Below are 12,548 nucleotides of genomic sequence, written 5' to 3' on the forward strand. Positions count from 1 at the left end.
TCAATAATGCTCTTCTTGCTGGTGTTGTTCGTCAGCTGCATTTCTTAAAGGGATCTGAGTTCAGCAAGACTTCCGTTCCTTTCTGGGGGCGGGGGCTGTGTGTGCTCTGTGTGGTCACACAGACATACCCACCACTGTGTCTTTCTGAGTCTTTTTCTCTTTGACTGCCGAGGACCCTTCTGCATTCCAGCCCTCATCTCATGTTGCTCCAGCCCCTTTTGCCCTCCCCTGAGTCACGCAGACTTCTCAGTAGATTTAACCGTGTTTTCCCCGTGTCTGTCCACAATGAGCGGTCCATCTGGGGCAGGGTCTCCAGTCTGCTTTTCTATCTTAACTTCCTCTGCGGGCTAGCCTCAAACGTACTAGATAACCAAAGATGGCATCATGCCTCAGCCTTAGGGTACTTCAAGCATGCAGGCATGCTTCAGTATTTTATTCCCCCTTCACCAATAATTTTTTTTTTTTTTTTAGATTCTTGTGGCTCTGGTTCGGACTTACCACTTTCAGATTGCAAGTAAGACATTAGCATGCCATTTAACAATGTAAAACGATAAAATCAAATGGGATGTATGTAAAATTGGAGCTCTCGTGTTCTCTATAGTAGCTATAGGTGCACGCCAGCCAGGAAGGATGCAGGGTTCCTGTGCTGTGGCTGTCTGCCTCCTCACGCCCAATCTGTGTGGTGTATGTGGCAACATAGTTTTGATCTAGTTTTTCTCTAATGAAGAAGAAAGTTAAGGGAGGGTTTTATAGCCCCTGCTTTCCTGTTTTATGTTAGACTTTATGGTTTTGCATTCCAAATTCCATTACAAAAGTTAAAATAGAAAAAAAAATCTGAAGCTCAGAAAGTTCCTCGGGTTTGTTTGGAAGCAAGACAATGAATCTAACAAGATTTCATTAAATGAAACTCCAATCAAAGGCAAGAAGTTTCTATTGGTTTTATAAACTTTATCCCTAACGGGAAGATAGATTCAAAGTGAGGTTCAGAATAGATTTATTAGACCCCCTTAAAGGCTTCTGCAAAAATTGATTTATGTTTTAATGCAGTTCTGCCCCATAGGAATTGAGTTTCATATAAACCCAGAGTTGTGAAACCAACATTTCACGAAACATGAAGAACTCTGCTTTTAATCTTAATTTTAAAATGAGCAAATGGTAGAAAAGCAGGTTGTTTTGTCACGGCTGCTTCACCATAGTTACCTCAAGAATACCTTCAGGGATTGGGACTAGCAAAGTTCCAATTATGAAGTGAGTGCTTGGCATTCGTCATGGGCACCCCAGACACCATGCCCTGGGCAAGGTTTAGTAGCTGTCAATGTTGTCTCTCACTCCTGTGGAGGGGAGACGCAGGGAGGCACTGATGGCTCCAGTGTGGCTGGGATGTTTGCTCACACGTAGCTTCAGAGTGGGAAAGCAGACAGTGGGGCTGGAAGGTTCTCTGGGGTGGGATGGAGTGCTAAGGGGAACAGAGATGATGGGAAAGAAAGCCTTTGCTTCATTGATGGGTGATTGGTGTTGATTATAAATTGGTGGGATTCAGAATCACCATGGAAGCAAATCTCTGGCTGAGTCTTCAAGAGATTCCCTCCATTAGTTAAATTGAGGTGAGGAGAGCCATCTCAGCGTGGCTGGGGTCCTGGACTGGAAAAAGAGAAAGCAAGCCACATGCCAGGCAGCATTCACCTCCCTCTGCTTCCTGACCCTTGATGCACTAGGGTGAGCAATTCCTACTCCTGTGGCCATGAGCTCCTTGCCATGTTAGGCTACACCCCCACACTGTCACCAAAGGGAATATTTCATTCTTTAACTTGTTTTTGTAAAGTGTTTTGTCACAGAGACAAGACAGAAATGAGTGCGGCTGATAAGGATTAAAAGTTGGCAGACTGGGTCGTATTTATCTACCCTTGTTGATCATCTCTAGGAAGAGTGAACAAGCAATACCTGCATCTCAGTTGGAGAAATGGGATACAGGTCCTTTCTCCAGCTTTGCCTATGATTCATTAGGGAACTGGAGTCCATACAGCAAGGAGGTGTTTTCAGGGGACAAGGGAACCTGTAGGTTAAGAAATAAATAGATCGGCCATTTTAATTATCAGATGTTCCATGTAGTTTTCACTAAAATCACTGATGTCCAAAGCATGAAATGCCTACTGGACACAGCATAATTCAAATGTAAGAATCACTTTTTTTTTTCGGTGTGATGTTTCAAATAGGAAATCCTGTCATTGAAAAGCATAAGAATAGACAAGGAATCGACCTGGTAACTTCCCGAGGAAGGCAAGACATGAGTGGTCCGTAACAGCACGGTCAAACAGTTTACTCAGAACCACCTAAAAGCAGAGTTACCATGGAAAAGATTCACTACATGAAACACATGGAATAAAATGTCATCAAAATGTCAAAGTGAACACAAACTTCATCTTTTAAATATGTCATTGTAAGGCAGAGAGATCTCTCTGAAGGTAAAGCATTTACTATTTAAGCTTGAGGACCCAAGTTCAGACCCCAGAACCTATGTCGAGCTCTGCATGGTGACTTACATCTGCCATTCCAGAGTGCCTGTGATAAGATGGAGTCACCTACAGGAGAAACCTGGAATCCAGCTAGCTTGTCTCAAACAAAGAAGACAAGGATCAACACTATAGATTTACTTAAGAACTCCACACTGGCAGCAAAGCCCATGAACCTTCTTCACACACACAAACACACACACACACACACACACACACAGAGACAGACAGAGACAGACAGAGACAGACAGAGACAGACAGAGACAGACAGAGACAGACAGAGAGACAGAGACAGACAGAGAGACAGACAGACAGAGACAGAGAGACAGAAATTGAGAGGAAGAAGGAGAGAGGGCTAAAACGCATGTAATATTGTACTTGCTTGCCTTGAATATTAAGGCAGGGCAGGTGCTCTTGTGAACTTTGCTTTCTCTTCTTTCTCTTCTCTCTCAGTTGCTTCTTTACTCTTTATTGGAAAGGGGGAAGTTAAAATGATAGTTTAAAGATCTGTAAATCAGTAAGTTTAGGAGTTTGACTCAACCACCTACCAGAAATTGTCCCATATGTTCTCAGTGTGAGAATTTAGGGCCGACACACTAATGGAAGTCTCTTTACAGAAACTTCTTCCACTTTTCCCCAAGCATTGAACTGGATAAACCCTCTTGTTATGGACATGCACAGTAATCTTTCAGATTGTCAGCCCTGGTATGGCCATAGTGTTTTTAGAAATTCTTCACCTTTCTTAGGAAGGAATTAAATAGAACTGGCGAGGGTTTCCATGGCCAAATCTGTCATGGCATTTGCCCAATATCCAATAGTTGTTTCATTTTGTTATGTGTTATTTCATTTTTGTGTTTCTATAATGTCACAATTTATTGAATACTAATGGGTTGACAAGCTATATTGGTGTCATTGGCTTCAATTTGTCAAACGGTCCTGATCTCCCGTGATAGCTGGACTTTGGCATACATAAGTTCTTAATCACAAATATTAACTCTCAGATCACATGCCATACAAGTTAGTTTATCTATCTATCTATCTATCTATCTATCTATCTATCTATCTATCCATCCATTCATCTATCCATTATCCATCCTTCTTTCCATCCATTCTTCTTTCCGTCCTTCCATGTTACAGCCTGACCATAGAAGGGTTAAAGAGCTCACAGTGCAGTTTAAGAAATTCAAAGTGACAGAGGGAGAGGTGCAGAGAGAGTCACTGTGGCAGTTAGATGAGATAGTGAGGAGCCAGCTGCAGACCTGGTGGTGAGCTTCCAAGGGTTGAGGGTCACAGACTTCAGTCAAGATAGAGAGGTGAAAGACTGGAGATGGGGTACCAGGACTGATTCCAAATGGATGAATGGACAAGTGGACATCAAGTGGCTCAAGTGGGTCCTATCAATCAGTAGAAATGGAGCTGAATGAAGGCCCCAAAGATAGTCAGGAGTTCTTTGACGGTTGGTGCCTTTGATGCACACCTCAGGTGATCAGACGACTGTCTTATTGCTTCATCACGGGTTCTAAAAAGCGATGTGAGGATGTTTACGGATGTAGACTATCTTGAAAGATGCAACTCGTGCGCATCTGATCATATATATATCTCTATAACCTTTTTCTCAGTCCAATATTGCTTATATTAGTAAGAATAACAAGCACTTACCATGATCTTGACCAGTTGATGCTCCTGGAGTCTGGACAGTAACAGGGCATCTCGTCTGTTTGTTTCTCCCTGAGAGGTTACTGCAACTCAGCCAGTCTGCAAGCAGAGTCCTTCAGACTCAGCACGGAGCCAAAAGCTCATCCCCAACCCCAAACAGCAAATACTAGGTTGTGCTTGTGTCTGATGTCTCGCAGAAGACACTGCCTTATGGATTGGATGCCTAAGCTGAGCCTCTTTCTGTGCAAGCTCTGAACTTGGGATGCTCTCCCAGAGACAGTCTTCTGCCCCTGAGTTACACGTCCACAGCAGACGACTGCTTCTGGAACCTGGTGAAAGGTGGGTAAGAGCCTCCACTTCTCTCTCCTTTCATATCTCCTTCCTGTCTGTGACCAATTCCTCTATGTTCACACATTGAGCTGTCAGCCCAGCTTAGCCAGCCTAAAAGGAGCTATTAGTAGGGTGCTTAAACTGTCTGTGGGATGGGATCAAGCAGGCTGGGGGATAAATATTTATAGTAAGGATTTTAAAACCACAAAGAAGTAACATGTCAGTCAGACTAAACTTTCCTGTTACAACCCATGAGCTCAAGAAGGGGAGAGTGTGCCCAGGGTCAACATGAAGTAAGGTCAGATGCTGATCTGTAAACCTCCCTCCCTGCCTCTCATGTCATGAGCTTTGTCCAGTCGTTAATGACAGGGAAGAGATGTGCACAAAAGCACATGTGCATGTCACCGCTCCAGGGACCACACCGAGGTCCAAACATGTCCAGTCTCCAGTGTCGAGGCCTGTGGTCAGCTGGCCCTTCTTGAAGAAGGGATCATTGAGCGTGTTACAAGAACTCCATTTTGACTGCCTCTTCATTTCTTTTTAAAGTCTGAAAGGGAAGGTTTGCCAGTGAGGAACTGGGATGAAGAACAGGAATTTGCTCAGCAATTTCATCACTCTGCAAACATAGTTACAAGTGAAGGTCAGGCTATCTCATGATTTCAGATACAAACTCACCGTTGTAAGTAGATATTTGGGGATGAGTCACCACACTGTGCGTTTGTTAAGCAGAAATGAAAATTTTCTCTTTCGTGTTTTCTAAACCATCGAGAGTAGGTGTGTGCCTCTGCATCCTTCACATAAGCATTGTAGACCAGCAACAAGGATTAACTTTGCAAAAATTAAAACTAAAGTTCCAGGGCTGGGGAGCGGGCTCCATGGTTAGGACAGCTGGCTGATCTTACAGAGACCTGATTTCAGTTCCCAGAATCCACACTGTGTGGCTCTCAGTGATCAGGAACTCGGACTCCAGGGCATTAGACACCCTCTTCTGATCTCTGCAGGCACCAGGCACTGGGACACACATGCACAGACACACAGTCCACATAAATAAAGATAAATCTTTTTTTTTTTTTTGAAAAAATGACACCTAACCCCACACCCTTTTCTAAAGGAACATGCATATAGTGTTATATTAAGGTATATTACATCTTTCAAATAACAAATGTCTTTTTTTTTTTTAAAGCCACCTGTCTTAGTCAGGGTTTCTATTCCTGCACAAACATCATGACCAAGAAGCAAGTCGGGGAGGAAAGGGTTTATTCGGCTTACATTTCCATACTGCTGTTGATCAACAAAGGATGCAGGACTGGAACTCAAGCAGGTCAGAAAGCAGGAGCTGATGCAGAAGCCATGGAGGGATGTTCTTTACTGACTTGCCTCCCCTGGCTTGCTCAGCCTGCTCTCTTATAGATCCCAAGACTACCAGCCCAGAGATGGCACCACCTACAAGGGGCCCTCCCCCCTTGATCACTAATTGAGAAAATATCTTACAGCTGGATCTCGTGGAGGCATTTCCCCAAATGAAGCTCCTTTCTCTGTGATAACTCCAGCTGTGTCAAGTTGACTCAAAGCTAGCCAGTACACAGCCCTAAGAAAGAAATTAGCTAAGAAAACAAATTAGAACTGGCTACACTTGTCCTGATTAGTTCAGTGACAGCTCTAAACAGTCTTAAGATAGCATGTAAGAGGAAGCCATGGCTCTCTAGAAGCTGTATCAGTTGACATCCTGGTGTGGTCTTCCTTAGATGGGAAACCTTCATCCCAGGGCAAGCACATCCCAGACCTGGAAAGGTTGCTCTGATCAGGCCTGGAGAACAATGGAATCCAAATAACCAAAGCCTTGTCTAACTGGACAGCAACAGTTAAGACAACTGGATTTCCCCATCACTGGAATACTTTCATTCATTTATTTATTTTATGTGTTTGGGTAGAGTGGCCAGAGCACACGTGGAGAGCAGAGGATGACTTGGGGGAGTTCTTTCTTGGCTTCTACCATGTAGGTTCAGGGGATTGAACCCAGGTCCTAATGTGGAGGCAGGTGCCTTCCCGCCCTACCATGGCAATGATGAGTATTTGATGAACCTTCCTCTACAAAACAAAAGATACAGCATCTCCTGAGTCTTTCCCCACATTCCTCTCTTCAACGGGATACAAGTGTTTTTATTTGTCATATGTAGGAGAACTACTGAGTGAGATGCTTAAGACCTGAACAACAGAGTTTAAAGGCTATGGCTCTGCAGCCCCTGACTCAGGGGATCTTGCCACCACGCACAGCTTGTCACCGTGTGTCATGGGTACTTGTATGTGCGGGTTCTCCTGACTTCTCCAAGCAAAGCCAGTGCCTCTGTGAGAATGGATGTGCTACGTTTAATGCCTCTCCAACCCCGGGTCTTCTTTAGTCTTCTTTGGCACATGTGTCTAGCCCACAGGCTCTGACAGCAAAAGGACAGACGGCAGGCCAAAATAATCTGAAGAAATTGTCTGTCTTCTTTATATGGCAGCAGCTTCTACAAAATCTGCCTAGTTTCCCCCAAGTTTATGACGTAGCCATTTTCTTCAATGGGCAAAGACTGAATTATTGGAATGGCTCAGTGGATGAAGATAATCGTTAGCAAGTCTGATGACTTGGATTAGATCTCTGGGGCGTGCGCAGTGGAAGGAGAGAAGCAACTGTAGCCAAGCTGTCCTCTGGGTACACATGCTCACACTCACACAGACACGTACATGGGGGGGGGGGATAAATGAATGTAGCAAAATTCATAAAAACTATTACTCTATATGCTGTCCGGTTAGTACATCGTTTGACCTTTCTTTAAGTGGACCGAGTTTAAGTGGAAGAAGTGATGTATTCACATCCCTGTGCTCACGTTCTTGTTGACAGCATCTTCCATCACCCAGTCCAGCATTTCACAGGGCACTGCTTTATATTCCATGGGTGCAGACATTTAGATTAAGCTAGTTCTGTTTCCACCGGGGACCGGCACGCATTTATACAGCTCAGTGGTGTCTGGAGTCACAGCATAAGAAAAGCTGGTGGGACTTTGCTCCCAACAATGGTCCGATCAGCGTTTCCAGTGTTGGAAACTTCCAGACTCTAAGCCCATCGGCAGAAGAGGCAGGTGTGAGTCACTGCAGTGTTGCTTCTTGGTCTGATCTGGATGCTCGTGGCAGCACCTAATGTTTAAGAAGGCTGTATTTCTAAAAATCCAAGGAATTCATTCAAGAAGTGAGAAGACTGCAAAGTCTTGCTGAGTGGCCATACAACCCAGAGAAACTTTATTTTCTCCCTATACTGCTTTAGCAAATTCTTTCACCTCTGAAATAAAAAAAAAAAAAAAAAGTCCCATAGCTACCACTGAATCTTTTGTCAAACTTAAAGTACTTAAGCTCATTAAAGCCTCTTTGTAAATTTTATCACGTGTCATCACTGTGTGGGATCGCATTTTATCTCTCATTGACCTTGTTGCTATCTTCATATCCTGAATATATTTATTTGGTTGTAGTGTATTTGTTGGTGTGCTTGTGGTCAGAAACAATTTTTAACAAGGCACAGGGCTGAGTCTGTACTAGCGAAATTCTGATCTCTGGGATGATTTCTTTTGTTTGTGATTTTAAAGCCAGGAGACAATGAAGGACAGGGCAAGCTTCCTGCAAGAGAGCCACGGTCCCAGAAATAAAAATAGAGACACTGCTGCCCTCCAGTGGACATACGGAGAGATGGAAAGGTGTTGGCTTTTTTTTTTTTTTTGGTTTTTCGAGACAGGGTTTNTCTGTATAGCCCTGGCTGTCCTGGAACTCACTCTGTAGACCAGGCTGGCCTTGAACTCAGAAATCCACCTGCCTCTGCCTCCCGAGTGCTGGGATTAAAGGCGTGCGCCACCGAAGTTGTGTTAGATTTCACACAAACGCTTCATATCTCTTGAGCAAAAGATCGCCTGCTGTCCTCATTATTCAAGGTAGATATCATGAGGCTTTATGCTCCCGTAAGAGAAGGAAGGTTTTAGAAAGTGGTTTGGAAAACTTGGATCTAAGGGATGGGAGAGAGGCTGTGTAAAAAGCTTGGAACCCTCACAACAAGTTGTTTAAAGAGAAATGAATTGAAAAGAGACATTGTTCAGTCAATATTTAAAACCAGGAGTCTCTGGGGCTCAAGGAGTTGCTCTCCAGCTTCGAATATGGAGGGTTTGGCAGTGCAAGAACGTGTCTTCTACGGAGACATTTCAATGTCCGGGAGAAAGATGAGAAGATGAGGAACAGCTGCTGAAGGAAGGACAGAGCAGGGGACAGTCCGCAGCTCGGAGGCTGGCCCAAGCCCCACAGCTGCTTAGGGTGGGATACAGTGGGGGACATCCACAGTGGGGAAATCCACAGACCCAAGGCTGGAGTCATGCTTCTCACCGAAGGCCAGGTGTTGGTGGTAGGGAGAGAACCAGGACAAAGAAATACAACGCACGAGACCCCTTATTCGGCCAAATAACATATATTATACCAATGGGGCGCTGTTTTAATGGGTAAAGTGCTTGCTGGGCAGCGTGAGGCTATGATGAGGATCTGCAGCAGCCATGTAAAGAAGACTGGTATAGGAGCACATGCATGTAATTCCTGTGCTGGAAGAGTGGGCATAGGCAGATCCCTAAAGCCCCAACAGCCCAGCCTAAGTGGCAAGTCCTGGTTATCAGTGAGAAGCTGTCTCAAAAGAGACAAGCAGATGGCTTATATCCTTCCTAATGCTGTGGTACTTTAACACCATTTCTCATCTTATGCTGACCACCAACCATGAAATTGTTTTCTTTGCTACTTTATAACTGCAATTTTGCTACTGTTATGAATCATAATGTAAATATCTGAGTTTTCCCATGGTCGTGACCCCTGTAAAACAGTCATTTGCCACAACTGCCAACCCACAGGTTGAGAAACAATGATCTAGATGGATTACACACACACACACACACACACACACACACACACACACACACCTCTGCATACATACATTCAGAATATTGTGTATGAATGAATGAGAAAGAAGTGTAGGTTAATAAAGAAGACCTTTGGATAAACTGACTGCTAAGGCTTTCCATATAAGATGAAATGTATCAAAACAGATGGGTACGAGATAGAAGCCACACTCTTCCTCCTGCTGGGAATCTACAGAGAAATGGACATAGGTGCTGGACAGTCCATGTTTGAAGAATATTACGTGTGTGTGTGTGTGTGTGTGTGTGTGTGTGTGTGTGTGTAAGAACCTCAATTTTATTTGAGATTCCAGTGAGCCTGGTACCGATCCTGTTGGCTCTGATTAGGAATTCCCTTGGGCCAACAGATTGGGAAAAGATTTTTAACAGCTCTACATCTGATAGAGGCTAATATCCAATATATACAAAGAACTCAAGAAGTTGGACTCCAGACAATCAAATAACCCTATTAAAAAATGGGTACAGAGCTAGACAAAGAATTCTCAACTGAGGATTACCAAATGGCTGAGAAGCACCTAAAGAAATGTTCAACATCCCTAGTCGTCAGGGAAATGCAAATCAAAACAACCCTGAGATTTCACCTCACATCAGTCAGAATGGCTAAGATCAAAAACCCAGGTGACAGCAGATGCTGGCGAGGATGTGGAGAAAGAGGAACACTCCTCCATTGCTGGTGGGATTGCAAGCTGGTACAACCACTCAGTTCCTCAGAAAATTGGACATAGTACTACCTGAGGACCCAGCAATACCTCTCCTGGGCATATATATACCCAGAAGATGCTTCAACATGTAACAAGAACACATGCTCCACTATGTTCATAGCAGCCTTATTTATAATAGCCAGAAGCTGGAAAGAACCCAGATGCCCCTCAACAGAGGAATGGATACAGAAAATGTGGTACATTTACACAATGGAGTACTACTCAGCTATTAAAAAAATAAATTCATGAAATTCTTAGGCAAATGGATGGAACCAGAAACTTCCATCCAGAGGACACCTCCCGTGCTCCTCTCCGCACTGTTGTTCTCGTGGCCACCTTTGAGGAGGTGAGCGTGCTGGGCTTCGAGGAGCTCGACAAGGCAGTGAAGGAGTGTGAGGGCAAGACCATTTTCTCCTACTTCCATGGTTCTAAGGATACTGAAGGGAAGAGCTGGTGTCCAGACTGCGTGGAAGCTGAGCCAGTCATTCGAGAGGGGCTGAAGCATGTTACGGAAGACTGTGTGATCATCTACTGCCAAGTAGGAGACGAGCCTTACTGGAAAGACCCAGGTAATGACTTCAGACAAAAACTGAAAACAACCGCAGTGCCTACACTCCTTAAATATGGAACACCTCAAAAACTTGTGGAGTCTGAGTGCGGTCAAGCCAGCCTTGTGGAGATGATCTTCTCTGAAGATTAAGATTCGATGACCTTGCCGGACTGTGGTGGCACATGCCTTTAGTCCCAGCACTCGGGAGGCAGAGACAGACACAGCTGTATCTCTTTGAGTTTGAGGCCAACCTGGTCTACAAATTGAGTTCCAGGACAGCAAGGGCTACACAGCAAAACCCTTTCTGGAAAAACCAAACCAAACCAACCAAACCAAACAAACAAAAAGCCTGATGATTGCAGTTTTGTATTGATTGCCTGGTTTGTTTAAAAGAAGCCATGTAATTGCTTTGAATTGATGAGTAAATGATGTTGTTAAATCAGTGTATGTCTAAACAATAAAGAATTAAAATACAAAAAAAGAAAAGAAAAGAAAAGAAAAGAAAAGAAAAGAAAAGAAAAGAAAAGACCATCCAGAGTGAGGTAACCCAATCACAAAAGAAGACACATGGTATGCACTCACTGATCAGTGGATAATAGCCCAAAAGCTCGGAATACCCAAGATACAATTCACAGACCACACAAAGCTTAAGAAGAAGGAAGACCAAAGCATGGATACTTCAGTCCTTCTTAGAAGGGGAAACAAAATACCCATGGAAGGAGTTACAGANGCAAAGTGTGGAGCAGAGACTGAAGGAAAGGTCATCCAGAGACTGCCCCACCTGGGGATCCATTCCATATACAGTTACCAAAGCCAGACACTGTTGTGGATGTCAAGAAGTACAGGAGCCTGATGTAGCTGTCTCCTGAGAGACTCTGCCAGAGCCTGACAAATACAGAGGTGGATGCTTGCAGCCAACCATTGGTCTAATCACAGGGTCCGCAGTGGTGGAGTTAGAGAAAGGACTGAAGGAGCTGAAGGGGGTTGCAGCCCCATAGGGGGAACAATGATATGAATTAACCAATACCCCCAGAGCTCCCAGGAACTAAACCACCAAAGCAAAAGTACACATGATAGGACCCATGGCTCCAGCCACATATGTGGCAGAGAATGACCTAGTTGGACATCAGTGGGAGGAGAGGTACTTGGGCCTAAGGGTGTTCAATGCCCCACTGTAGGGTAATGCCAGGGCAGGGAGGAGGGAGTGGGTAGGTGGATGGAGGGAACACCCTCATAGAAGTAGGAAGAGGGGGTTTCCAGAGGGAAAACGAGGAAAGTGGATAACATTTGAAATGTAAATAAAGATTATATCTAATAAAAAATCTCATTAAAAAAACCACAGGGGGGAAAAAAGGAATTCCCCTGAGGTTTGTTAAGGCAATTATTCTAACAGATTAGGCAGTTGGAGTTAGTCTGCTAAGTATTAATAAACCATTCCATTAGAAGTAATATGTATAGGTTTTCAGAGGGGAAACCAGGAAACGGATAACATTTGAAATGTAATTAAAGAAAATATCTAATGAACAACAACAACAACAAAAAGAAGTAATATGTATTGTGTTTCTGAGGATGTCAAAGTATAATTGCATATGCTAGTTTTTTCATCTATATGACATGAGCCCTGAGAAGGAGCCAGAGCCCTTCAGACTGTTTTGTTCTTGTATTTGGGGAGGAGTGTGGTACACAGGTGTGCACACTCATTCATGCCCTTGTGGAGGACAGGGATGGAGGCCATATGTCTTCCTATATCATATTCCTTGTTTTCTTTTTTAACTAAAACCTCTCTCTCTCTCTCTCTCTCTCTCTCTCTCTCTCTCTCTCTCTCTCT

At 44.0% G+C, this 12,548-nt stretch overlaps 1 pseudogene across 1 annotated transcript; it reads left to right on the plus strand.

Moving 5' to 3' along the window:
- The first annotated feature begins 10,432 nt into the window (after positions 1-10,432).
- LOC110320754 lies at positions 10,433-10,922 on the plus strand (annotated as a pseudogene). Its single transcript, XR_002380477.1, has one exon. The product of XR_002380477.1 is annotated as a thioredoxin domain-containing protein 17 pseudogene (transcript).
- Positions 10,923-12,548: the final 1,626 nt, after the last annotated feature.

This window comes from Mus pahari, chromosome 4 (genome assembly GCF_900095145.1).
Source record: "Mus pahari chromosome 4, PAHARI_EIJ_v1.1, whole genome shotgun sequence".
In the NCBI taxonomy this organism is placed as follows: domain Eukaryota; kingdom Metazoa; phylum Chordata; class Mammalia; order Rodentia; family Muridae; genus Mus; species Mus pahari.